The 27,613-nt window shown below is 46.8% G+C and overlaps 1 pseudogene; it reads right to left on the bottom strand.

Moving 5' to 3' along the window:
- Positions 1–9,061: 9,061 nt before the first annotated feature.
- Positions 9,062–24,857, bottom strand: LOC123039093 (L-type lectin-domain containing receptor kinase SIT2-like; annotated as a pseudogene).
- Between the last annotated feature and the right edge of the window lie 2,756 nt (positions 24,858–27,613).

Below are 27,613 nucleotides of genomic sequence, written 5' to 3'. Positions count from 1 at the left end.
ATGCGTCTTCATAGGATACCCTAAGGAAACCATTGGGTATACCTTCTACCTCAGATCCGAAGGCAAGATCTTTGTTGCCAAGAACGGGTCCTTTCTGGAGAAAGAGATTCTCTCGAAAGAAGTAAGTGGGAGGAAAGTGGAACTTGATGAAGTACTACCTCTTGAACCGGAAAGTAGCGCAGCTCAGGAAGATGTTCATGTGGTGCCTGCACCGATTAGAGAGGAAATTAATGATGATGATCAAGGTACTTCGGATCAAGTTGCTACTGAACTTCGTAGGTCCACGAGGACACGTTCCACACCAGAGTGGTATGGCAACCCTGTCCTGAAAATCATGTTGTTAGACAACGGTGAACCTTCAAACTATGAAGAAGCAATGGCGGGCCCAGATTCCAACAAATGGCTTGAAGCCATGCAATCCGAGATAGGATCCATGTATGAAAACCAAAGTGTGGACTTCGACAGACTTGCCCGATGATCGGCGAGCGATAGAAAACAAATGGATCTTTAAGAAGAAGACGGACGCGGATGGAAATGTTACCATCTATAAAGCTCGACTTGTCGCTAAGTGTTATCGACAAGTTCAAGGGGTTGACTATGATGAGACTTTCTCTCCCATAGCGAAGCTGAAGTCCGTCCGAATCATGTTAGCAATTGCCGCAGACTATGATTATGTGATATGGCAAATGGACGTCAAAACGGCATTCCTTAACGGTTATCTTAAGGAAGAACTGTATATGATGCAGCCGGAAGGTTTTGTCGATCCTAAGAATGCTAACAAGGTATGCAAGATCCAGCACTCCATCTATGGGCTGGTGCAAGCATCTCGGAGTTGGAACATTCGCTTTAATGAAATGATCAAAGCGTTTGGGTTTATGCAGACTTATGGACAAGCCTGTGTTTACAAAAAGGTGAGTGGGAGCTCTGTAGCATTTCTCATATTATATGTGGATGACATACTTTTGATGGGAAATGATATAGAACTTTTGGATAGCATTAAGGCCTACTTGAATAAGTGTTTTTCAATGAAGGACCTTGGAGAAGCTGCTTACATATTAGGCATCAAGATCTATAGAGATAGATCGACACGCCTCATAGGTCTTTCACAAAGCACATACCTTGATAAGATATTAAAGAAGTTCAATATGGATCAGTCCAAGAAGGGGTTCTTGCCTGTGTTGCAAGGTGTGAAATTGAGCTCGGCTCAATGTCCGACCACGGCAGAAGATAGAGAAAAGATGAGTGTCGTTCCCTATGCCTCGGCCATAGGGTCTATCATGTATGCCATGCTGTGTACCAGACCTGATGTAAACCTTGTCGTAAGTTTGGTAGAAAGGTACCAAAGTAATCCTGGCATGGAACACTGGATAGCGGTCAAGAATATCCTAAAGTACCTGAAAAGGAATAAGGATGTGTTTCTTGTATATGGAGTTGACGAAGAGCTCGTCGTAAAGGGTTACGTCGACGCTAGCTTCGACACAGATCTGGATGACTCTAAGTCACAAACCAGATACGTGTATATTTTGAATGGTGAGGCAGTAAGCTGTTGCAGCTGCAAGCAAAGCGTCGTGGCGGGATCTATATGTGAAGCGGAGTACATGGCAGCCTCGGAGGCAGCACATGAAGCAATCTGGATGAAGGAGTTCATCACCGACCTAGGAGTCATACCCAATGCGTCGAGGCCAATCACTCTCTTTTGTGACAACACCGGAGCTATTGCCCTTGCCAAGGAGCCCAGGTTTCCAATGTCAAGTATCATTTCCTTAGACCATGAGATCGTGTAACTCCCGGATGCCGTAGGAGTGCTTTGGATGTACCAAACGTCACAACGTAACTGGGTGGCTATAAAGGTATACTACATGTATCCCCGAAAGTATCTGTTGGGTTGACACGGATCGAGACTGGGATTTGTCACTCCGTATGATGGAGAGGTATCTCTGGGCCCACTCTTTAATGCATCATCATATTGAGCTCAATGTGACCAAGTGTTTGGTCACGGGATCATGCATTACGGTACGAGTAAAGTGACTTGCCGGTAACGAGATTGAACGAGATATTGGGATACCGACGATCGAATCTCGGGCAAGTAACGTACCGATTGACAAAGGGAATTGTATACGGGATTACTTGAATCCTCGACATCATGGTTCATCCGATGAGATCATCGAGGAGCATGTGGGAGCCAACATGGGTATCCAGATCCGGCTGTTGGTTATTGTCCGGAGAGTCGTCTCGGTCATGTCTGCGTGCCTCCCGAACCCGTAGGGTCTACACACTTAAGGTTCGGTGACGCTAGGGTTGTAGATATATTAGTATGCGGTAACCCGAAAGTTGTTCGGAGTCCCGGATGAGATCCCGGACTCACGAGGAGTTCCGGAATGGTCCAGAGGTGAAGAACTGTATATAGGAAGTCCAGTTTCGGCCACCGAGAAAGTTTCGGGGGTCACCGGTATTGTACCGGGACCACCGGAAGGGTCCCGGGGGTCCACCGGGTGGGGCCACCTATCCCGGAGGGCCCCATGGGCTGAAGTGGGAGGGGAACCAGCGCCTGGTGGGCTGGTGCGCCCCCTTGGGCCTCCCCTGCGCCTAGGGTTGGAAACCCTAGGGATGGGGGGGGGGGCGCCCCACTTGGCTTGGGGGGCAAGTCCCCCCCTTGGCCGCCGCCCCCCCTTGAGATGGGATCTCTAGGGGGCCGGCGCCCCCCCTTGAGATGGGATCTCTAGGGGGCCGGCGCCCCCCCAGGGCCCCTATATAAAGAAGGGGGGAGGGCTGCGCACCCCTGCTCCTGGCGCCTCCCTCTCCCTCCGTACCACCTCTCCCTCTCGTTGAGCTTGGCGAAGCCCTGCCGAGATCGCCGCTGCTTCTACCACCACGCTGTTGTGCTGCTGGATCTCCATCAACCTCTCCCTCCCCCTTGATGGATCAAGAAGGAGGAGACGTCTTCCCCAACCGTACGTGTGTTGAACGCGGAGGTGCCGTCCGTTCGGCGCTAGGAACTTCGGTGATTTGGATCAGGACGAGTACGACTCCCTCAACCCCGTTCTCTTGAACGCTTCCGCGCGTCATCTACAAGGGTATGTAGATGCACTCCTCTCTCTCGTTGCTAGATGACTCCATAGATTGATCTTGGTGAAGCGTAGATTTTTTTTATTTTTTGCAACGTTCCCCAACAAGTCCCAAATGGCATTGGTTGTACAGCACCGTACAGTATTGTAGAGGATCCTAACCCGGCTAGATGCTACACACGGTGTCCCAAGGGACGCTCATGTACGCACTTCCATCTGTTATCAATTTCTTTCGATCGTCATCTCATGATCTGATTGGGATCCCTCCATCAACCCCGCCTTCATCCACCCAGATCGGTTGTTGCTTGGTGTCCCAGGCTTCACCTTGGACGACCGACCGCTCGCGCGGTGATGCGTTGGTGCTAGCCATCACGCACACCAACCACAACAGAGGCTTCGCATCATCACCGGGCGATCCGATACATTATCTTCGAGCTCGTGCGTGATCAGATTGATCACCCGTCCGCCCGCGATTCGTCTCATCCACGCCGTGCGACCAACTTGGCCAGTTGTTTGCGCGCGTCTTCGCAGGTCCCATGAAGATCGTCCCCGAGTTCAGCGTGCCCCTCCACCGATCGAGCAATGGGCTGCCGCTGCGTCGCTCCGTCGGGTCGCAGCGCCGCTGGCCCCGCGGTTCTCCTCGCGGCTGCATTGACTCCCGTATCGCCCCTTTGGGCCGTACTGCCGCGATACGCAGTCCCCGTCGCCGTCCTGAGGCCATCCCCGCGGTTGCACCGACCTGTGCTCCACCGCCCCTTCGGGTTGTAGCGCCACCGCTCGCGGTCCCCGCCGCCGCCCCGAGGTCTTCCCGCCATTGCCCCGACTTGCTCGCTGCCGCTGCGTCGCCCCTTCGGGTCGTGGTGCCGCGACCCGCGGTCCACTCTGCCGTCACTGCGTGTTGACCTCTTGTGGTATGCGCCGCGCCGCCTCCCTTGGCGCGGGAACGCCATCATCCGTGCCGGTCTTTGTCACGCCGTCGGGTTACTCGCCTACTTCGAGCACCGCCGCCACGCTCCTAACCTAGCCGCCGCCGCCGCTCTTCTTTGGCTGCCGCCGCCACTACCCACGTAGCCGCCGCCGTCGCCCTTCCACCTCCTTCGTCTTCGTCCAGCACCAGCCCGTCGCCAGCGTCGCCGTCATCTACCTCAACCACTTCGTCTACTTCGACCACCGTTGGTGACATTGGCCCCGCGCCGATGGACGCCGCACTCGTCATCGAGTTCTTCTCTTTTGGCCCCTCCGACCTCTCCGACATGGCATACAACTCGTGCAGGTCCCAGTCTCCGCATGCTCGGTGCTGGCAACACCGTTGCGTGCTTTCATTCACGACGTGTCCCCGGGTCTGGCAAGCCTGGTCGGCGCTTCGTCAACTTCGTCTTCGTCCGTCTATGCATGCCCGGTGCTGGCAACACCACTGCGTGCCTTCGTCCACGACGTGTCCCCGGGCTTGGCAAACCCGCCGCGACGTGTCGTCTACAACATCTTCTTCCCGACGCACCACTACTTCGACACCACTGCGCCCATGCTAACTCGGCGCCCCCTTGCGCCCGCGGCTTCATGGCGACTTCCTCGACACCGGCCACCCCGACTCGACATCGACCATGACATTCTTCGCACAGCTACCTCGACCACAGCTACACCACCCACGCTCTCGGCTACATCGACAAACGACACAAAGGGCTACCGCCTTGCTTGAGCAACCTCATCGGGTTCCACTCCAGCCACGACTTCCGCGATGCATCGACCGTTACGACTGTGAGGGGTGTCCGTCGGCTTGCCTTCAGATTCTTCTCCAGTCTCACTGTCTGCGTCACTGCCATTGTGACTGCGGGGGATTGTTGAGTATAAGATTATTAGGAAGGACTATAGGATAGACTAGGATTTGGTCCTGCCTTGTCTTGTACTTTAAGTTGGCCATTGTACTCATATATATATGCCCATGAGGCTCAAGCAATACAACAAACTATTCCGCCAATCCCTCGCTCCCTTCTAACATGAATGGGATATCCATGGACTTCTTGTTCTTGGCCATCTCTGACAGTACTGTCGCATATCTAGTCCATCCCGGACCAGCCATGACATGACAGTGTCTCATGAACTCTTTGATTCCGATCGATCCTTCGATGCAAAATGATTTTTTTACTTGTTGGTTGGCGTCACAGTGATTAGTTTGGTACCGCCATATGTGAATGTTTGCTTCAGTGAGTACTTGTAAATTTATGCACCGCTTGCTTCGGGCCGGGGATAGGAGGACATTAGGATTTAGGAACATTGCTGATTTGTCTTCCTCTGAACATCCATGATCCATCATCCTCTGCATATGTCTGTAAGGAAAATTGTACATGTGGTGCCTGCGCCTGTGCTTTGGGACGAGAACTAAGCTATTACCTCCATCCTGATTTATTGGTCCCCTTTGTAATTTGTGTCAAATTTTGATTCAAAAATTAACTAACAAAATTTTAATGCATGCCAAAAAAATTATATCGTTGAATTCATGTTTGAACATAGTTTTCAATGATATAATTTTTTATAACATACATGAACATTTTATTAGTTAAATTTATGGTCAAAATTTGACACGGAATACAATGAGAACCAATAAACCAGGACGAAAGTAGTAAATCACAACTGTAAATATTGCTACGTACTACATGTGCCGGACTGCGGGTCCCGACCCAAGGTGCCAATTAACTTGTCATGTAGTCGCGCACTGAGTGGCTGCTTTGGACCACTATGGAAATGTGCAGGTCTACTAGCTGCAAAGCACTAGCACTAGAGATTGATACTCCCATTGATCCATGTTAATTATCGTTGATTTAGTATAAAGTTGTATTAAGTCAGCGACAATATATTAATATGAATTGAACGGAGTACAATTGATTACTTTACACCCATAGTGTTACTGGTTACTAAAATTGATGCTCGAGATAGAATTATTTCACTATGAAAACATATGGTTTCATACATACATAAATAAAAGAGCTTCCATCAGCATACTCGGATCACATGATATTAAAAGGGAAACTCGTCTCACGGTTTGATTATAAGCGCTTGAAGAAATAGCTAAAGGAGAATAAAACGAGCACTTCTGCTTCGGTACACCACTATGGAAATGTGCAGGTCTACTAGCTGCAAAGCACTAGCACTAGAGCTTGATACTCCCATTGATCCATGTTAATTGTCGTTGATTTAGTATAAAGTTGTATTAAGTCAGCGACAATATATTAATATGAATTGAACGGAGTACAATTGATTACTTTACACCCATAGTGTTACTGGTTACTAAAATTGATGCTCGAGATAGAATTATTTCACTATGAAAACATATGGTTTCATACATACATAAATAAAAGAGCTTCCATCAGCATACTCGGATCACATGATATTAAAAGGGAAACTCGTCTCACGGTTTGATTATAAGCGCTTGAAGAAATAGCTAAAGGAGAATAAAACGAGCACTTCTGCTTCGGTACACCTCCTAAACACAAGGACGGCTCAGATTAGTCCATACCTCTTCGTAAGTAAGGGCATGATAGTCATATTTTATAAACTCTTCACGTATATGCTAATTGTTTTTTCTGAGAAACACGTATACACTGTACGTGAACGGACGTGCACACCCTGTCGCGCTGGGCTGGCCCATTCAGCCTTTCTTCTAATGAAACCGCAAAAAAACTTGTGTGCTGCAGGATTCGATCCTAGGTCCTCCAAGGATTAGAACAGCCTCACTAACCAACCGGACAACCGGAAGTCAAGTGTTATGTGTATTTTTTTAATACTTCAAATAGAACACTGGAAAAGCGCAACATTTTCTGTTTAGTATTTTCCTTTTCTTTTTTGTTTGTTAAATGCGTAAAGTTTTTATAATAGTGATTTTTTTTCGAAAATGACGACAAAATTTTAAATTCTTCAATTTTTCTTCCAAATCAGTGAACTTTTTTTTTTCAAAATTGATCAATTTTATTCACAAATTACTGAACTATTTCGCATATTGGCGATTTGTTCTTGAAAATTGTTGAACTTTTTAAATAAATTGACGAACTTTGTTTCTAAATCAATGATTTTTTTTTAAATTTGTGATTTTTTTCCCAAGTCAATGAACTTTTCTTCAAAATCGATAAGTTATTTTGAATTTTTGATGAACTTTTCTCAAAATCAGTAAAAGAAACAGAAAAAAGAAAAACAAAACAAAATAATATAAAAACCCATGTAAAGACCAAAGAAAAAACCAGCTCGGTTGAAAAGGAAAACTAAAGTCCTTCTTTTTAGTGTTATATTTGACGCACTACAAAAGATGGAAAAGGAAAAAATTGGACCATGATCAACAGAGGTGTTCGAGTAGGCAAGATGGCTCCGTCTAAGAGCATGTCGTTTCCCGACATGCTTGAAATGGCCCCAATTTTTTTATGCCTTGTATGACCAATTCAAGGCACCATGCCAAGTTGTTTTGGTTTTCGACAAGTTTTGCATTTTTCGGAGTTTTCTCTGTCAAAAACGCCCGGTAAATGGGCGGACATGTCACAACTTGCATACGGTGTCAGAAATTGTTCAAACCTGGCATGGATGACTACCATGGTCATGCCCACCTGGTTGAAAAGGTTGGGGCCATTTTAAGAATGTGTAAAAGTAGACCATGTTTAATGAAGGATGTTCGGGTTGGCTAGAATACTCTACCTGATGATACATTGTTTCTCAACATCCTTCAATTGGCCTAATTTTTTCCACCTCCTTCTATGATCAAATCAAGGCACCATGTCAAGTTGTTTAAGTTTTTGATAATTCTTGCATTTTTTTGAGTTTTCTCGATGAAAATTGGCTGATGAATGGTCGGACGTGACACAACATGCGTATGGTGCGGGAAATTCACTCTAACCTAACATGGATGCCTACCATGGGCATGCCCGCCTACTGGAAAAGGTTGGGGTCATTTCATGCATGTCCAAAAATATATCATGTTCAACAGAGGGTGTTCGGGTAAGCGAGAAGGGTCCATTTGAGGCATGTTTTTGCGGCAACCACTAACTCACCCCAAATCTTTCCATGATCTTATGTGACCGTTTAAACGCACCATGCCAAGTTGTTTTGGTTTTCGACAAATTTGATCTTTTCTGGAGTTTTCTCGGTTAAAAAAGGCAGATAAATGACAGGACGTGTCGCAACTTGCATATTTTGTCGGAAATCGTTGAAACCTGGCATGGATCCTTGCCACGGGCATACCCCCTGCCTGCAAAAGTTGGGGTCATTTAAAAAATTAAAAACTAGACCATGTTGCGACCCTAACGAAAACCGTGGAAAAGAGAAAACAAACATAAACCAAAGAGCGAAGGTGTTGTGTTTTTTCATGGCGTTATGTCTCTCGAACAAGAAGTAGAGAACAACGCTATTATTCCGATCAGATGTTCTAGCCCAGATGGATTGTGCGGTCACGCCCAATCGTGAGGGCCATATATAGATCGAATCCAGCAGAGGACTTCCATTTTTTGATGATTAAAACTAAAAAACCTAAATGCGCTGAGCCCATGTGGGAGGGCTGTTGGCCGGGTATTATACGAACCTACATTGTATACATAGAAAAGTGAGTACAATTTGTGAAAAGTCTATACTACCCTTTATACATTTTGTGAGGGGAGTATACCGAAGCACGAGAAGATTCAATTGCAAGCATTCGTCTCCCCTCTTGTAGAACGGCCACTAAAGACTCACCAGATACAAAGCAAATGCTAGTATTCGACAAAGTGCACGCCATTTTGTATGAATCAGACCCTTCTTTATGCATCATCGCTATCATGTTGTAACTCACATAGGTTGGAGACAGGTCAGGAATTGACTGACCACGGTCCAGGTATTGCACGACCTTTCGCATGCTAGGCCTTGCACTTGATGATGGGTGGGAGCACAATAATCCTAAGTTGAGCACGAGGGTGGCTTCCTCTATGTTGAAATTGCCCATGAGCCATGGATCTGCCACATCAATAAATGATCCATTGCGGTGGTGTTCAAGCACCCATTCGATCAACATTGTTTGTGTGTTCTCCTTCCTGCAGTTGATTGGTCTGCACCCACATGCAACCTCTAGGAGAAACACGCCAAATGCGAACACATCGGTCAAGGGTGTTGCCTTCCTGGTGCATATAAGTTCCGGTGCAAGATATCCCATGATGCCCACCACATGTGTTGTTTTAGCAACGGCGCCATGGTCGTATAACCTTGCTAGACCCAAATCACCTAGCCGTCTATTCATCTGACCGTCCAAGAGCACATTGCTCGCCTTTATATCTCGATGGATGACGATTTGTTCCCACTCCTCAGGAAGATACAACAAACTTGATGCAACACCTTTGATGATCTTATACCTCTGAGGCCAGTGTAGAGTTGGCTTATTTTTATTGTACAAGTACTTGTCAAAACTATCATTTTCCATGTACTCATAAACTAAGAGAAGTTCACCCTTTCGACGGTAATAGCCTAGTAACTGTGCGAGATTTCGGTGATGGAGACGGCCAATGTACACTCTTCCAAATCCTCCTACACCAAGTAAATTCCTACTCAAAAACCCCTCGGTGGCATGAAACAAATCCTTGTATCGGAAACGATGTGGGCCAAACTCATCCTCCAAATCTTCTCTCACCTCGGCAAATCGACGTCGATACCACAAAATGAAGAAGACAACACCTAGCACTGCGATGATAGGCAATGACGAAGCCAGTGGCAGCGCGACGTTCAAGATCTTAGACCGAGGCTTGGAACCCACACGTGGCAGAGCAGTGAGTTTGGAGAAGTCGAGAGTCGGGGCAAGCCCGTCCAAGCTGAAGCTCCATCCAAGGACATAGTGGCGCGTGGAGTCGATACCTGACGAAGACGAGAAGCCGACGTACATCTTGCCCGCCATGACCATGGAGAGATCAATGACTTGGGAGAGCAAAGGATTCTTGGGCTTTGGTACCTGCACCGGTGCTAATGTCACGTCGAGTCGCTTGGCCATGGCGTCGTAGTCAACCCACACCTGCATCGGCCTGCGGCTGTTCAGCCTCAGATCTTGAAAGGCGCCGTCCTCGTCGCGGTAGTACCCAGCCGGCTTGTCCTGCCGTGAGATGAGGCTGTTTACGTCGATGCCCACGTGGTTGCTGTCGATGTCGTGAAACTTGGCGTCCAGGATGGTGTCGAGCTCGACCGCCAAGATGGGGTCGCTCGCCGTGCCGTTTGTCGCGTTGAGGAGGCCCAGGTATTGCTGGCCGTTCGCCGTTGAGAGGTTGGAGGTCGTTTGTCGTGGCGAAGCCTTGGTAGGCGAACTCACCGTCTTCCGCCGGCAGAGCCACCTCTCCGTCGAGGCTCAGGCTCAGCAGGAGGAGCAGACCAAGCGCAAGCAGACTCCGAAAGCATGGCGCCTCGTCACACTTGCAAGGAGCAGACCAAGCCTCTCCTTTTGACGTTGTGGATGGGTGATTGCTTTGACGGTGAAGAGGAAACGCCGGGCTGTGGAAACTACACGGAGAAGGACGTGTGTTGACAAGGAATAGTACTACACGAAGAAGTACCATTTTTCTTGTGTACTACTACTTTAGTATCTTTCGCAGCATGTACAATGGTTGATAACATAGTTTTATCTTAATTCTTGCATGTAATTTAGAGTTGATAAAAAAAAGTCTACAATGGGCCATCTCTTAGCCTTATTTTCAATAACTAGTCATTCTTAAAAATGTGGTGAGACATATTGTGCTAAGAGATCATCTCTTGTCTTCTCTTAAATAAGAGAAGACAAGCCTTTTCTTACGAGTTCTCTCTCTTTCACCTCATCATTTATCCTACGTGGCACTCCTAAGATAGCATTGTTGTACATGGCCTTAGCTGGGTAATTAAGTACCGTGCCGCGCGGGGCAAGGTAGTGAGCGTTCGTCGTTGCACGTGGAAGGAAGCAGGAAAGTAAGGGGGAGGGTACCTCATGGACACAGCGACAGCCGATGCTGAAAATGATTTTCAGTGTTCTGAAACGTTGAATTCAATGTAATACGTCTGCCTCGTACTACTACGAATGATAGGCCCGCGGCAGTTCAATGGCTATCTGCTTCCATGGAATCCACAGTCTCGAGCTCGTCGTCTATGAATGTCTTCTACCTCAATAGGTTGACGCGCGTGTCAGGTGGAAGTTGTAGTTGGGGGAGAAACGGATACTTAAAGGGTGTGAGTAGGCCTCAGTCAACTGAAACTTAACCAAACCGCAACATACAGTTCATGTTGCGCATGTACTTCGTGCTGGATTACTAAGTTGCTAATTCTCCTGAAGCACATTTCGGTCCAAACTGCAACTATTTATAGCTACATCCCCATATGTCAGTACGAATTCTCCATAAACTCGTTTCAGTCCAAACCATACACAAAATCATTGATTGTTTCATAGAGCTTGATGCCTAGGCAGCATAAATTCCCCATAATTTAGGGGGGGGGGGATTAGGGGACACTAGTAGAAAAAGGGCGCTTTGGATCAGGCCGGATCAGCCCGTTAGTCACGGTTCAGTCCAGAACCGGGACCCATGGGGGCATTGGACCCGGTTCGTGAGCCCAGAGGGCCGGACGGGCCACGTGGGCCATTGGTCCCGGTTCGTCTGAACCTTTTGGTCCCGGTTGATGGGACGAATTGGGACCAATGGGCCTGGCTCCTGGCCCACCACCATTGGTCCCAGTTGGTGGCTTGAACCGGGACAACAGGCTGCCCTTTAGTCCCGGTTCGTGCCACAAACCGGGACCATTGAGGTGCCTATATATACCCCTCGCCCGAGCAAAGCACTCCACTGCTCTGTTTTTCTCTGGCCGGGGAGGGGAGGGCTTTGTGGTGCTCTAGCTCACCTTCTATGCACATGAGGTGTTCGATGAAATGCCCGAGCCACACTAGTTAAGCTTTATCCTCTCGAAGCACGGCCGCCGAACTCTATTTTTCCCGAGATTTGTCTAGGTTTATATTAGTGGCCCGTCACGCCCCGTCCCCGTCTTCATTGTCGTCGATTGCCCGCGCCGATCTCGTCGTCGGCACCACCGTGGTTAGCCTCTTGTTCTTATCTTCTTTCTGAAGGAAAAAAAATTCTTGCTTTAGATAGATACTTGTCTAATTTTCTTACTATTTTATTACTTGTTATTATATAGTGCGATGGTTTTGGTATCCGCCCCCGTCGGCCCTCCTCCTGTCTATGATTCGGATGTGGTATATATTATCTTTTCATAACTATTGGTTCATTTATTGTTTATGACAATTATGCCGACCAATGTGACATAGATTTTATTTATCTAGGAGGTTGTTGAACCGGAAATTCCAACCGACCCTATTGTCGAGAGGTTAAATTTAGTTGAAGAAGAAAACAATTACTTGAAGGAGAAAATAAGAAAAATTGAGGAGGAGAAGATGATATTGGAGTTGCATGTTGCGGATGTCTTCGATGATCACAAGATTAAGATGGATGCAATGCGCTTGAAGATTATAAAGATTAGAAAATATGCAATTCATACCGAGGCTTGATATCATTATGCAGTTGGATCAGTTGTTACCTTGATTGCGATTATGATCGCATTTGTTTTCGCATTGAAATGTTTTACATAGTTTTAATGTATGGTTTAATTAATTTAGATGCTCTGGAGAGCTTTATGTTGTTAGATGAGAACTATGTATGTACTTTGGTTTTAATGTGATGATGAACTTCTATTAATTTGGTCTCTTAATTATCTATTCATGATGTTTTGTAATGGTTTTTGACACACTTAATTATATATAATGCACATAGATGAACCGGCAATGGATGTACAGTGACAGACACACCTCCGAGTACATTAAGGGCGTGCATGATTTTCTCGAAGTGGCTGAGGCAAACAAGCAAAATGGTTTTATGTGTTGTCCATGCCCTAAATGTGGGAATACGAAGTCTTACTCTGACCGAAAAATCCTTCACCCCCACCTGCTTTACAATTGTTTCATGCCACACTATAATGTTTGGACGAGCCACGGAGAAATAGGGGTTATGATGGAAGACGGGGAAGAAGAAGAGGACGATGACAACTATGTGCCCCCTGAATACGGTGATGCTGCAACGGGGAAGCTGCTGAAGATTAAGAGGAACCAGATGATGTGCCCAATGATGCTGCAACAGGGGAAGCAGCTGAAGATCAAGAGGAACCAGACGATGTGCCCGATGATGATGATCTCCGCCAGGTCATTGTCGATGCAAGCACGCAATGCGAAAGTCAAAAGGATAAGCTGAAGTTCGATCACATGTTAGAGGATCACAAAAAAAGGTTGTACCCCAATTGCGAAGATGGCAACACAAAGCTCGGTACCGTACTGGAATTGCTGCAGTGGAAGGCAAAGAATGCTGTGCCTGACAAAGGATTTGAGAAGCTACTGAAAATATTGAAGAAGAAGCTTTCAAAGGATAACGAATTGCCCGGCAGTACATACGCAACAAAGAAGGTCGTATGCCCTCTAGAATTGGAGGTGCAGAAGATACATGCATACCCTAATGAGTGCATCCTCTACCGCGGTGCGTATAAGGATCTGAATGCATGCCCGGTATGCGGTGCATTGCGGTATATGATCAGACAAGATGACCCTGGTGATGTTGACGGCGAGCCCCCCAGGAAGAGGGTTCCTGCGAAGGTGATGTGGTATGCTCCTATAATACCACGGTTGAAACGTCTGTTCAGAAACGAAGAGCATGCCAAGTTGATGCGATGGCACAGTGAGGACCGTAAGAAATACGGGAAGTTTAGAGCACCCGCTGACGGGTCGCACTGGAGAAAAATCGAGAGAAAGTACTGGACTGAGTTTGCAGGTGACCCAAGGAACGTATGGTTTGGTTTAAGTGCAGATGGCATTAATCCTTTCGGGGAGCAGAGCAGCAATCACAGCACCTGGACCGTGACTCTATGTATGTATAACCTTCCTCCTTGGATGTGCATGAAGCGGAAGTTTATTATGATGCCAGTTCTCATCCAAAGCCCTAAGCAACCCGACAACGACATTGATGTGTAGCTAAGGCCATTAGTTGAAGAACTTTTATAGCTGTGGAATGAAAACGGTGTACGTACATGGGATGAGCACAAACAGGAGGAATTTAACCTGCACGCGTTGCTATTTGTAACCATCAACGATTGGCCCGCTCTCAGTAATATTTCACGACAGACAAACAAGGGATACCATGCATGCACACACTGTTTAGATGACACTGAAAGTATATACCTGGAAAAATGCAGGAAGAATGTGTACCTGGGCCATCGTCGATTTCTTCCGACCAACCATCAATGTCGAAAGAAAGACAAGCATTTCAAAGGCGAGGCAGATCACCGGAAGAAGCCCGCCATGCGTACCGGTGATCACATACTTGCTATGGTCAATGATTTACACGTAATCTTTGGAAAGGGTCCCGGCGGACTAGCTGTTCCGAATGACGCTGAGGGACACGCACCCATGTGGAAGAAGAAATCTATATTTTGGGACCTACCCTACTGGAAAGACCTAGAGGTCCGCTCTTTAATCGACGTGATGCACGTGACGAAGAACCTTTGCGTGAACCTGCTAGGCTTCTTGGGCGTGTATGGGAAGACAAAATATACACTTGAGGCACGGGAGGACCTGCAACGCTTGCACGAAAAACCTAATTTGAACAGGAGGGAGGCTTCCTCTATGTTGAAATTTCCCATAAGACGTGGATCGACCACGTCGAGAATTGAGCCGTTGCGGTGATGTTCAAGCACCCAATCGACCAACACTAACTCTGTGATATCCTTGCTACTTTGATTGGCCTACGCCCACATGCGACCTCAAGGAGAAACACACCAAATGCAAACACATCGGTTAAGGGTGTTGCCTTCCCGGTGCGTATAAGTTCCGGTGCAAGGTACCCCATAGTGCCCACCACATGTGTTGTTTTAGAAACTGTGTCATGGTCGTATAACCTTGCTAGACCAAAATCACCGAGCCGTCCATTCATCTGGCTGTCCAAGAGCACATTGCTAGCCTTTATATCTCGATGGATGACAATTTGCTCCCATTCCTCATGAAGATACAACAAGCTTGATGCAACACCTTTGATGATCCGATACCTCTCAGACCAATGTAGAGCCGGCTTATTTTGAGTATACAAATACTTGTCAAGACTACCATTTTCCATGTACTCATAAACCAAGAGAAGTTCACCCTTTCGACGGCAGTAGCCTAGTAACCGGGCGAGATTCCGGTGGTGGAGACGGCCAATGCTCACCACCTCCGCAATGAACTCCCTTAGCCCTTGTTTCGAATCATGTGACACCCTCTTGACGGCAACCTCCAAATTGGATGTGGAAAGCAATCCTCTGCACACTCTTCCAAATCCTCCCACTCCAAGTAAATTCCTACTAGAAAACCCCTCGGTGGCATGAAATAAATCCTTGTATGCAAAACGATGTGGGCCGAACTCATCCTCCCAGTCTTCTCTCACCTCAGCAAATCAGCGCCGATGCCACAAGAAGAAGAATACGGCAGCTAGCACGGCAATGACAAGCGATACCCTATCATATGCCCAATATGCGACCCTATCCAAAAGGAACTCGAAGGTCCCACCAAGGATAGACCCGCATATTGAAACACTTTTGCAAGGTGGATATCATTACATCAACATTACATAATAGATGGGGATACATACATAAGGCATACAATGCCACACGAATACAACATTACAATACATAAGAGCATCATCCGACTACAGATGAAACACAAACAGAAACTCAAATGACATCCACCCTGCTAGCCCAGGCTGCCGACCTGGAACCTATCCCCTGATCGAAGAAGAAGCAGAAGAAGAACTCAACACAAGCAAGCATTGCTCTCGCGTCATGATCATCGCATAACCTATACCTGCAACTGTGGTTGTAGTAATCTGTGAGCCACGAGGACTCAGCAATCCCATTACCATGGGTATCAAGACTAGCAAAGCTTAAAGGAAAGGAAGGGGTAAAGTGGTGAGGCTGCAGCAGCGACTAAGCATATATGGTGGCTAACATACGCAGATAAGAGCGAGAAGAGAACAAGCGGAACGGTTGTCAACTAGTAATGATCAAGAAGTGATCCTGAACTCCTACTTACGTCAAACATAACCCAGAAACCGTGTTCACTTCCCGGACTCCGCCGAGAAGAGACCATCACGGCTACACACGCGGTTGATGCGTTTTAATTCGGATCTGGTGTCAAGTTATCTACAACCGGACATTAACAAATTCCCATCTGCCTATAATCGTAGGCACGGCTTTCGAAAGATTATACCCTGCAGGGGTGTCCCAACTTAGCCCATGACAAGCTCTCACGATCAACGAAGGAATAGACCTTCTCCCAGGAAGACCCGATCAGACTCGGAATCCCGGTTTACAAGACATTTCGACAATGGTAAAACAAGACCAGCAAAGCCTCCCGCTGTGCCGACAAATCCCGATAGGAGCTGCACATATCTCGTTCTCAGGGCACACCGAATGAGCAAGACGTCAGGTTGGCATAGACCCTGGTTGCCCAGGGGGCACCGGGCATCGCTCGGTTCGGACCAACACTTAGACAAGCACTGGCCCGGGGGGGCTAAAATAAAGATGACCCTTGGGTTGGCCGACCCAAGGGAAGGGTATAGGTGGTGGTGAGGCAAATGGTAAAACCAAGGTTGGGCCTTGCTGGAGGAGTTTTATTCAAAGCGAACTGTCAAGGGGGTCCCATAAATCACCCGACCGCGTAAGGAACGCAAAATCCGGGAACATAACACCGGTATGACGGAAACTAGGGCAGCAAGAGCGGAACAAAACACCAGGCAAAAAGCCGAGCCTTCCACCCTTTACCAAATATATAGATGCATTAATAATATAAGAGATATTGTGATATCCCAACCAAAATCCTGTCCACCAAGGAGAAATCTTCAACTTCACCTGCAACTAACAACGCTATAAGAGGGGCTGAGAAAAAGCGGTAACATAGCCAATCAACGGTTTGCATAGGAAAGGTGTCAAAGGTTAGAGGTTCATGGCAATTTGGGATGGCTTGAGGAGCAAAAGATAGGTAACGCAGCATAGCGATAGAACGAAGCAACTAGCATAGCAATGATAGTAGTGAGATCCAGGGTAGCGGTCATCTTGCCTGAAATCCCGCAAGGAAGAAGAACGAGTCCATGAAGAAGATGAAACCACAAAGACGAACCAAGCGTAGACGAACGAATCCTCACGATCGCAACGAAACGGGAACTATCGAAAAGAAGCACACAACATAGTAAACACACCACACATGAACAAGGCATGATGCACGTACAAGCATGATGCATGACAAAGCTACATGAAGCTACTCATGGCAAGAGATGATGCAAACAAGAACGACACATGAAGGCAAGTTTAAATGAGGCCAGGAACAACATATAACAATTCTGGTAAGTCCTCATATGCAAATTTCGAAATTGGTCCAGATCTGAATAACCCTTATGTTCAAGTTGTTAAACAGCAAGTTAATATGCACCAAGATGATCTACACGAGATTCTAGTCAAGTTACATATAAAGTTCATTTAATTCGGAGTTACGGCCTAGAAGACATGAGCAAAACAAGTTAAACATGGCATTGATGCAAAAAACACCCAAACATCAAGCAAACACCTCAAAACATGAATGCAACATTATAATATGAAACTACATGCAATTCTAAGCAAGTTTCATATAGAGCACACTCAAAACGGAGCAACGGTTCAACACACACACATGAAACAAGTTATAGCAATAATCTGTCCAAAACAGCAACTAGGCATATTGCAAGCATCAAAACAACATGCTACAACACCCCAACAAGAAAACAGAAGGCATGGGCATGATATACAAGTAATGCATTACAAAACATGAACACTGAGCTATCTCCAGAAATGACTAGAACATACTCAAACACACATGGTAAGATTGCAAGTTATAACAATTTCAGACTTTGCAGAAAATAACATCACGATGCAATGTTTAGAGCTATCAAACAATATGTTACATGAACTTATCATGGCAAACAAAGGCATGGCATGAATCTACTAATTGCATAGAACAAGAGTCCCTTACTGACCATAAGCCAAAAAGGATCAGAAAATATGATGGCACCCACGTAAACATAGCAAGTTATATTACAGATTCAAACATGGTAGGAACATAATTATGAAGGCATGTAGAAGAGCTTGTGCAACTCACTACAGAGCAAAACATGGCATGGCAAGGCACCCAACAATAAGAAGACATATTTGTGAAGCTAATCATGGCAATATCAAGGTCATAGGGTGCATGGATCACTAGCAGAACACATAGGAACAAGTGAACTTAATGTAAACAGGCTGACATCAACATTATGAAGCAACTTTGGAGCAAGATATGAACAATCTACAGAAAGGTATAAATGCAACCAGGAGCATGGATGGATAGAGGATGACATGTAGATCAAAACATGTTTATAGAACATCTCCAGATTATGCATAAAATGATTAGTAGAAGCATGTTTATATAGCATCACGAAATAACAGATTCAGCCTAGCAAAACAGCAACATCATTAACCCTACTTAACAAGCTCGATTCACTCACCACAAGTCATTGCATGACAAGATAAGCATAGCATCATCAAGAAGACATGTTTGTGTAACAAACCAAGTCAAGAACAAGTCCATAGCATGCAAGGATCAACTATACCAAGCTTGGCCAAATTGAATAACATGTAAACAATCTGCCAGGAAACATTTTGAAGCAAAAGTAGAGCACTCAAATGACATGCTAGACCACTCCATAATTGCAACAAATGTCATAAATGGATAGAAAATAACCACATGTTCAAAACACCCTTACTGAAGTATCTCAAAATATGCATGGATCTCTCTGTAGCATCATGTTTACATGGCATCAAAATTATAGCAGAACAGGAACTAAAATCAGCATTAACACGAAGCCTACTTTGCATGCTTGTGCTAGTCACCACATTGATCACAAAAATACATTGCAAGCATCTCTGTAAAGAATACATGGCATAGTTCAAAATACCTGAAGACATCAACCTCATACGATGCACACATCAATCATGGCAAAAATGACAAAAGAGCTCGTTCTGATAACAGACATCAGAAAACATTATGAAGCACTCTTAAAACGATGATTCAGGTATCTAGATGACCTCAAATGAATATGAAGCAATAGAATGAAATGATGTACTCGTCGAGGCGAACAATTTGACATATTACACGCACGAAACGGAGCTACGGTTCTAGAGATACGGCATGACGAACATGGCATGAAAATTACTGCAGATTCGGGACTTAGGCAAATTTCGAGAAAAAAACAGATGAGCGTCAAATACTTAAAATGCGCACGGGCGGGATTTACAGAGGTAGCTCACCATGGGCTAAGCCCAGTTGAGGAGGAGGGAGCTGGGCCGGGCCTGGGCCGGTCGGAGTTGGGCCGCGGGGCCCACGGGTCGCTCCTCCTCCCGATCCCACCGGATCGAGGGGAAGGCACGGGGGGTTCGGCGCGACGCCGGCGAGGCGGGGCGATGCTTCGGCGAGGAGGAGATGGCGGCGGGGGGCGAGCTCGCGGGGCCGCGCCGGCGGCGGACGGCGGCGCCCGAGGCGGCGGGGAGCGCGCTGGCGGCTCCGACGCCGAGCGCTCCCCCGCCGCCGCTCGGGCCTCCGCCGCCAGCGCCGCCCGTCCCGGCCGGCCCTGCGCCGCCCCTCGCCGGCCGGCGCTCGCCTCCACCCCGCGCCCCGCGTCGGCCCCGCGAGGCCGCCCAGCCTCCCGTGCCGCCCTGCCCCTTCGCCCGGCCATCGGCGCCGCCCGAGCTCGCCGCCGCGCCGGTGCGCCGCCGCGGCCTCCGCCCCGCCGCCCGGTGCCTCCCCGGCCCAGATCCGACCGGATTCGGGGAAGGAGACCCCGGATCCGTCCATCCCCGGCCTCCTCCCGGCCTCTCCCTCGTCCTCCGGCCACCCTGGCCCCAACTCCGGCGAGACTCGGCGAGTTCCTCCGCGGTTGACTTTTTCCCCGAGGTCCAAATTCTGCAAAGTCCCTAGTTCTGTAGTCATTTTCATGCCATGTTCGTTGTGCTGTATCTCTGCATCCGTAGCTCCGTTTCGTGCGTGTAATATGTCAAATTGTTCGCCTCGACGAGTACATCATTTCACTCCATTGCATCATGTTCATTTGAGGTCATCTTGATGTCCGAATCATCGTTGTAAGAGTGCTTCATAATATTTTCTGCTGCCTGTTATCAGAACGAGCTCTTTTGTCATTTTTGCCATGATTGATGTGTGCATCCTATGAGGTTGATGTCTACATGTATTTTGAACTATGCCATGTCTTCTTTATAGTGGTGTATGGTATGTATTTTTGTGATCAATGTGGTGACTAGCACAAGCATGCAAACTAGGCATCGTGATGATGCTGATTTTAGTTCCTGTTCTGCTGTAATTTTGATGCCATGTAAACATGATGCTACAGAGAGATCCATGCATATTTTGAGATACTTCAGTAAGGGTGTTTTGAACATGTGGTTATTTTCTATCCATTCATGGCATTTGTTGCAATTATGGAGTGGTCTAGCATGTCATTTGAGTGCTCTACTTTTGCTTCAAAATGTTTCCTGGCAGATTGTTTACATGTTATTCAATTTGGCCAAGCTTGCTATAGTTGATCCTTGCATGCTATTGACTTGTTCTTGACTTGGTTTGTTACACAAACATGTCTTCTTGATGATGCTATGATTATCTTGTCATGCAATTACTTGTGGTGAGTGAATCGAGCTTGTTAAGTAGGGTTCATGATGTTGCTGTTTTGCTAGGCTGAATCTGTTATTTCGTGATGCTATATAAACATGCTTCTACTAATCATTCTATACATAATCTGGAGATGTTCTATAAACATGTTTTGATCTACATGTCATTCTCTATCCATCCATGCCCCTGGTTGCATTTATAGCTTGCTGTAGATTGTTCATATCTTGCTCCAAAGTTGCTTCATAATGTTGATGTCAGCCTGTTTACATTAAGTTCACTTGTTCCCATGTGTTTTGCTAGTGATCCATGCACCCTATGACCTTGATATTGCCATGCTTAGCTTCACAAATATGTCTTCTTACTGTTGGGTGCCTTGCCATGCCATGTTTTGCTCTGTAGTGAGTTGCACAAGCTCTTCTACATGCCTTCATAATTATGTTCCTGCCATGTTTGAATCTGTAATATAACTTGCTATGTTTACGTGGGTGCCATAATATTTTCTGATCCTTTTTGGCTTATAGTCACTAAGGGACTTTTGATCTATTCTTTGCGTAGATTCATGCCATGCCTTTGTTTGCCATGATAAGTTCCTGTAACATGTTGTTTGATAGCTCTGAACATTGCATCGTGATGTTAGTTTCTGCAAAGTCTGAAATTGTTATAACTTGCAATCTTACCATGTGTGTTTCAGCATGTTCTAGTGATTTCTGGAGTTAGCTCAGTGTTCATGTTTTGTTGTGCTTTACTTGTACATCATGCCCATGCCTTTTGTTATTATGTTGAGATGTTGTAGCATGTTGTTTTGGTGCTTGCAATATGCCTACTTGCTGTTTTGGACAGCTTGTCCTTTAAACTTGTTTCATGTGTGTGTGTTGAACCGTTGATCCGTTTTGAGTGTGCTCTATATGAAACTTGCTTAGAATTGCATGTAGCTTCATATAATCATGTTGCATCCTTGTTTTTAGGTGTTTGCTTGATGTTTGGGTGCATTTTGCATCAATGCCATGTTTAACTTGTTTTGCTCATATCTTCTAGGCCGTAGCTCCGAACTTAATGAACTTTATATGTAACTTGACTAGAATCTCGTGTAGATCATCTTTGTGCATTTTAACTTGATGTTTAACAACTTGAACATAAGGTTTATTCAGATCTGGACCAATTTCAAAATTTGCATATGAGGACTTACCGGAATTGTTCTATGTTGTTCCCGGCCTCATTTAAACTTGCTTTGATGTGTTGTTCTTGTTTGCATCATCTCTTGCCAAGAGTATCTTCATGTAGCTTTGTCATGTATCATGCTTGGTTGTGCATCATGTCTTGTTCATGTGTGGTGTGTTTACCATGTTGTGTGCTTCTTTTCGATAGTTCCTGTTTCGTTGCGATCGTGAGGTTTTGTTCGTCTATGGTTGGTTCGGCTTCATCCGTTCGTCTTCTTCATGGACTTGTTCTTCTTCCTAGCGGGATTTCAGGCAAGATGACCGCTACCCTGGATCTCACTAATATCATTGCTATGCTAGTTACTTCGTTCTATCGCTATGCTGCGTAACCTATCTTTTTCTCCTCAAGCCATCCCAAATTGCCATGAATCTCTAACCTTTGACACCTTTCCTATGCAAACCGTTGATTGGCTATGTTACCGCTTTTGCTCAGCCCCTCTTATAGCGTTGTTAGTTGCAGGTGAAGTTGAAGATTTCTCCTTGGTGGACAGGATTTTGGTTGGGATATCACAATATCTCTTATATTATTAATGCATCTATATATTTGGTAAAGGGTGGAAGGCTCGGCCTTTTGCCTGGTGTTTTGTTCCACTCTTGCCGCCCTAGTTTCCGTCATACCGGTGTTATGTTCCCGGATTTTGCGTTCCTTACGCGGTCGGGTGATTTATGGGACCCCCTTGACAGTTCGCTTTGAATAAAACTCCTCCAGCAAGGCCCAACCTTGGTTTTACCATTTGCCTCACCACCACCTATACCCTTCCCTTGGGTCGGCCAACCCAAGGGTCATCTTTATTTTAGCCCCCCGGGCCAGTGCTTGTCTAAGTGTTGGTCCGAACTGAGCTGCCTGCGGGGCCACCTCGGGGCAACTTGAGGGTTGGTTTTACTCGTAGCTAGTCTCATCCGGTGTTGCCCTGAGAATGAGATATGTGCAGCTCCTATCAGGATTTGTCGGCGCATCGGGCGTTTTTGCTGGTCTTGTTTTACCATTGTCGAAATGTCTTGTAAACCGGGATTCCGAGTCTGATCGGGTCTTCCTGGGAGAAGGTCTATTCCTTTGTTGATCGCGAGAGCTTGTCATGGGCTAAGCTGGGACACCCCTGCAGGGTATAATCTTTCGAAAGCCGTGCCTGCGGTTATAGGCAGATGTGAATCTGTTAATGTCCGGTTGTAGATAACTTGACACCAGATCTGAATTAAAACGCATCAACTGTGTGTGTAGCCGTGATGGTCTCTTTTTGGCGGAGTCCGGGAAGTGAACACGGTTTATGGGTTATGTTTGACGTAAGTAGGAGTTCAGGATCACTTCTTGATCATTGCTAGTTGACGACCGTTCCTTTTGCTCTCTTCTCGCTCTTATTTGCGTGTGTTAGCCACCATATATGCTTAGTCGCTGCTGCAACCTCACCACTTTACCCCTTCCTTTCCCTTTAAGCTTTGCTAGTCTTGATACCCATGGTAATGGGATTGCTGAGTCCTCGTGGCTCACAGATTACTACAACAACAGTTGTAGGTACAGGTTTTGCGATGATCATGACGCGAGAGCGATGCTTGCTTGCGTTGAGTTCTTCTTCTGCTTCTTCGATCAGGGGATAGGTTCCAAGTCGGCAGCCTGGGCTAGCAGGGTGGATGTCTTTTGAGTTTCTGTTTGTATTTCATCTGTAGTCGGATGTTGCTCTTATGTATTGTGATGTTGTATTCGTGTGGCATTGTATGCCTATGTATGGATCCCCATCTATTATGTAATGTTGATGTAATGATATCCACCTTGCAAAAGCGTTTCAATATGCGGGTCTATCCTTGGTGGGACCTTCGAGTTCCTTTTGGATAGGGTCGCATATTGGGCGTGACAAGTTGGTGGCAACACGATGTTCAAGATCTTGGACCGAGGCTTGGGACCTAGGCGTGGCAGGGCGGGAAGCTTGAAGAAGTCAAGCGTCGGGGCGGGTCCGTCGAAGCTGAAACTCCATCCAAGGACAGAGTGGTGATTGTCACCGAGAGTACCGCTAGAAGCAGAAAAGCCGACGTACATTTCGTCCACCATGACCGTGGAGAGATCAATAACCTCGGAGAGCAGAGGATTCCTGGGCCTTGGTACCTGCACAGGTGCTAATGTCACATTGATTCACCTGGCTTGGGCGTCGTAGTCCACCCACACCTGCATCGGCCTGCGGCTGTTCAACCTCAGATCTTGGAAGGCGCCGTTCTCGTTGCTGTAGTACCCAGCCGGCTTGGCCTGCCGTGAGACGAGGCTGTTGACGTCGATGCCGACGTGGTTGCTGTCGATGTCGCGGAACGCGACGTCCATGATGGTGTCGAGCTCGACCGCCAGGATGCGGTCGCTCGCCGTGCCGTTTGTCGCGTTGAGGAGGCCCATGTATCGCCCGCCGTTCGCAGCCGAGAGGTTCGAGGTCGGAGCGACCACGAACCCAAGCCCGTAGCTGGTCAGGCCATCATACCTGGACGAAATGGCAAACACGAAGGTCACGGAGAAGGACCGCGCCATGGTGGTGCTATTCGTCGTCGTGGTGGAACTTTCGAGGAACTGGAGTGGCGCGGGGTGGAAGGCATGGCCCGTGTTCGCGGACTCCGTGTCGGTGAGCAGCAGGAGGCCGTTGGGCATGACGGTGGCGAGGCCATCCAGCGTAAGGTTCGCTGTGGCGAAGCCTTGGTAGGCGAACTCGCCGTCTTCCGCCGCTAGAGCCACCTCTCCGTCGAGGCTCAGGCTCAGCAGGAGGAGCAAACCAAGCGCGAGCAGAGACTGAGAAAGCATGGCGCCTTGTCACACTTGCAAGGAGGAGCTAGCAGACCAAGGTTCTTCTTCTGACGTTGTTGATGGGTGATTGGAGCCTTGCAGGCTTGGTTTTCTAGCTTTGGGCTGTGGAAACTACACTGAGGACGTATTTTGACAAGGAATACCATTTTTCTTGAGTATCTTTCGCAGTGACCCTTTAACTAGGTACTATAATAAGCACCGTGCCGCGCGGGGCAAGGCAAGGAGCGTTCGTCGTTGCACGTGGAGGAAAGCAGGAAAATAAGGGGGAGGGTACCTCCTGTGGCCGATACCGGAAATGATTTTCTGTGTGCTGAAATGTTGAATTCAACGTAATACGTCTGCCTCGTACTACTACGAATTTCTTTTTTTGCGGGGTGTACTACTACGAATTTCAACGCAATACGTCTGCCTCGTACTACTATGAATGATAGATAGGCCTGCTACAGTTAATTTTTTTTGATAAAGGGCGCTTTTATTATCTCGAAATATAGCATCATGCGGATATAAAATATTATGAATAACACCCGACCTCTGCATAAATAGGATGCACACAGCCCAACACGAAAAGTCTGACAAAATAAATGAAAAAAACGACAAATTGGCGACAGTAGAGTCCTATAGACCGACACTATGCCTATGTCACAAGGGATGGTGCATCGATCCGGAGATTATGCTGCCACCCATGTTGGGTAAAAACCACCGTACACTGGTGGAAAAAGGGCCTTTGGTCGCGGTTCGCAACTGCCATTAGTCGCGGTTGCGCAACCGCGACCAAATAGGTGCGACTAAAGGCCTCCCCCCTTTAGTCGCGGTTGCTTAAGAACCGCGACTAAAGGCCCATCCACGTGGGTGCCAGGCGGCCGTCGGGGCGGAGGACCTTTAGTCGCGGTTCTTCTGGCCAACCGCGACTAAAGGCCGCCGCAGGTTTAGGGTTTTAGCCCCCCCTAAACCTGTTTTCTGTTTAATTTGTATTGTTTTATTTCTTTTGTGCTTTATTTTAATTTTGAAGGAGTTTCACATATTCTACGGTACTACATACATGCATATGAATGTACAATTTCAAACAAATTTGAAATTAGAACCAAAAAGAATTCAAGAGGAATATACAATATATATTCAATATCATCGGATGACCATATACAATTTTGAACAAGTTTCCATACATAATTTAATGCATATAAAGTTCTACGTCCTCGTAATGGTGTTCTCCTTTAGGATGGAGGACTTCCCTCCTGAACCATCCAGCTAGTTCCTCTTGAAGTGGTCGGAAGCGAGCTTCTGGACTAAGCATCATCCGGAGGTTATTCCTCTGAGCATTGGTATCACTCGGAACCCGCTCAGAGGTGTATCTCCGGATTATCTCACAGACATAGTATCCACATAGATTGGTCCCCGCTGGCTGAATATCCCCACCATTCTTAGCCTTTGACCTTTTGAATTCTAGCTCTTTTTTGAATTCACCGACCTTTGTATCTACGAACCGTCTCCAAACCCTACGAGGCAAAGAAAATTAAATGAACAAGAGAGTTATTAGTTACTTGATATTAGGAAATGAACGAAATAGGCCGATCGATATAGAGCGCAAATGAATGAAAATAATTACTTCTGCAGCATTCTTCTCATGCCGCCCCAAAGCTTTGGATCCATATTCAGAGAGTCGTGGACGAGACATTCTGAGGTGTCAACTTTAATTACTAGCAGAATCCAGTGGAACCTGCGGACACGATACATGCACAGTACGTCATGCATAACTCATCGATTAGCCGGCCACATACCATGCATGGAGTAAACAAAAGAGAATGTGCTCAAGACAGAAACACTCACCCAAAATGGTAAGGAAATAGAATATCACTTTTGAGTTCCTGCTTTGTAAGAAACTGCCACAGGTCTGCCTCCATGTCGGCGGGGTGATGCTCCAACACATATCCATTAACGATGTGTGGGTCAATGAACCCAACATCATGGATGTTCCTTACTCTGCATTCCTTAATCTTCATTCTGCATGTATAATAGCGGACACAACAATATAGTTAGGACATATATATAGTGCAGGCAATATGAACGAGATGGGGTAGAAATAAATCACTTACAGAACGTAGCAACTGATGATAGATTTGTCGAGCTCGCGCAGATTGAAAAGCTGGAACAATTCACTCAGATGAATTTGTACATAGTAATGTTTGAAGTGATGCTCATATCTAACTTCCGCATAAATATATTCTTTGGCGTTTTTATTTTTTATGTAACCCTTGTACCATTTCAGCAGACCTTTCATTTGTGGAGGTAGATCCTCTTCCTGCGCAGGCTCGACGAGAGGCCCATTCTTCACATATGTAATTACTACCTCCTTCACTGGCGCCTCATCAAGGCCTAACAGTTCACGAAGAGTAATACCTAAGTTGGCCGCTTGTTCTCTGGCACTCGTTACAGTCAATCCATGTGCTGCCGCAGCTGCTATGATATCGGGGTCATCCGGACCGGCGGCTTTCACTATAAGCGGGGCAATCGATTGTTTACTTTGTTCCCCGAGCTGGGCAACTCGTTTCCCGCTTTTTTTACTTTCTAATTCCGTTTTCTCGGCCTCCTCCAAGGCTTTGTTCTCCTGGTTCTCCGCCCGCTCTTTCTTCTCCTTCAACATGAGTGCCTGCCTACGAAGTTCACGTGCATAGTCGTCAGGCAGATTCTTCGCGGCTTGGGACGGTGTGCTCAAAAATGACTTAGCCCACTTCTTTTGCTCATCAGAAAATACTGGCTTGGGCTCGGGCTCTCTTTTCTTCTTGCAGTCCGCCTTCCATTTCTCATGATC

The sequence above is a fragment of the Triticum aestivum genome, chromosome 2B (assembly GCF_018294505.1).
Source record: "Triticum aestivum cultivar Chinese Spring chromosome 2B, IWGSC CS RefSeq v2.1, whole genome shotgun sequence".
Taxonomy (NCBI): Eukaryota; Viridiplantae; Streptophyta; class Magnoliopsida; order Poales; family Poaceae; genus Triticum; species Triticum aestivum.
The sequence above is the reverse complement of the archived record's forward strand: the minus strand, read 5'-3'. Positions and strand labels throughout refer to the sequence as shown.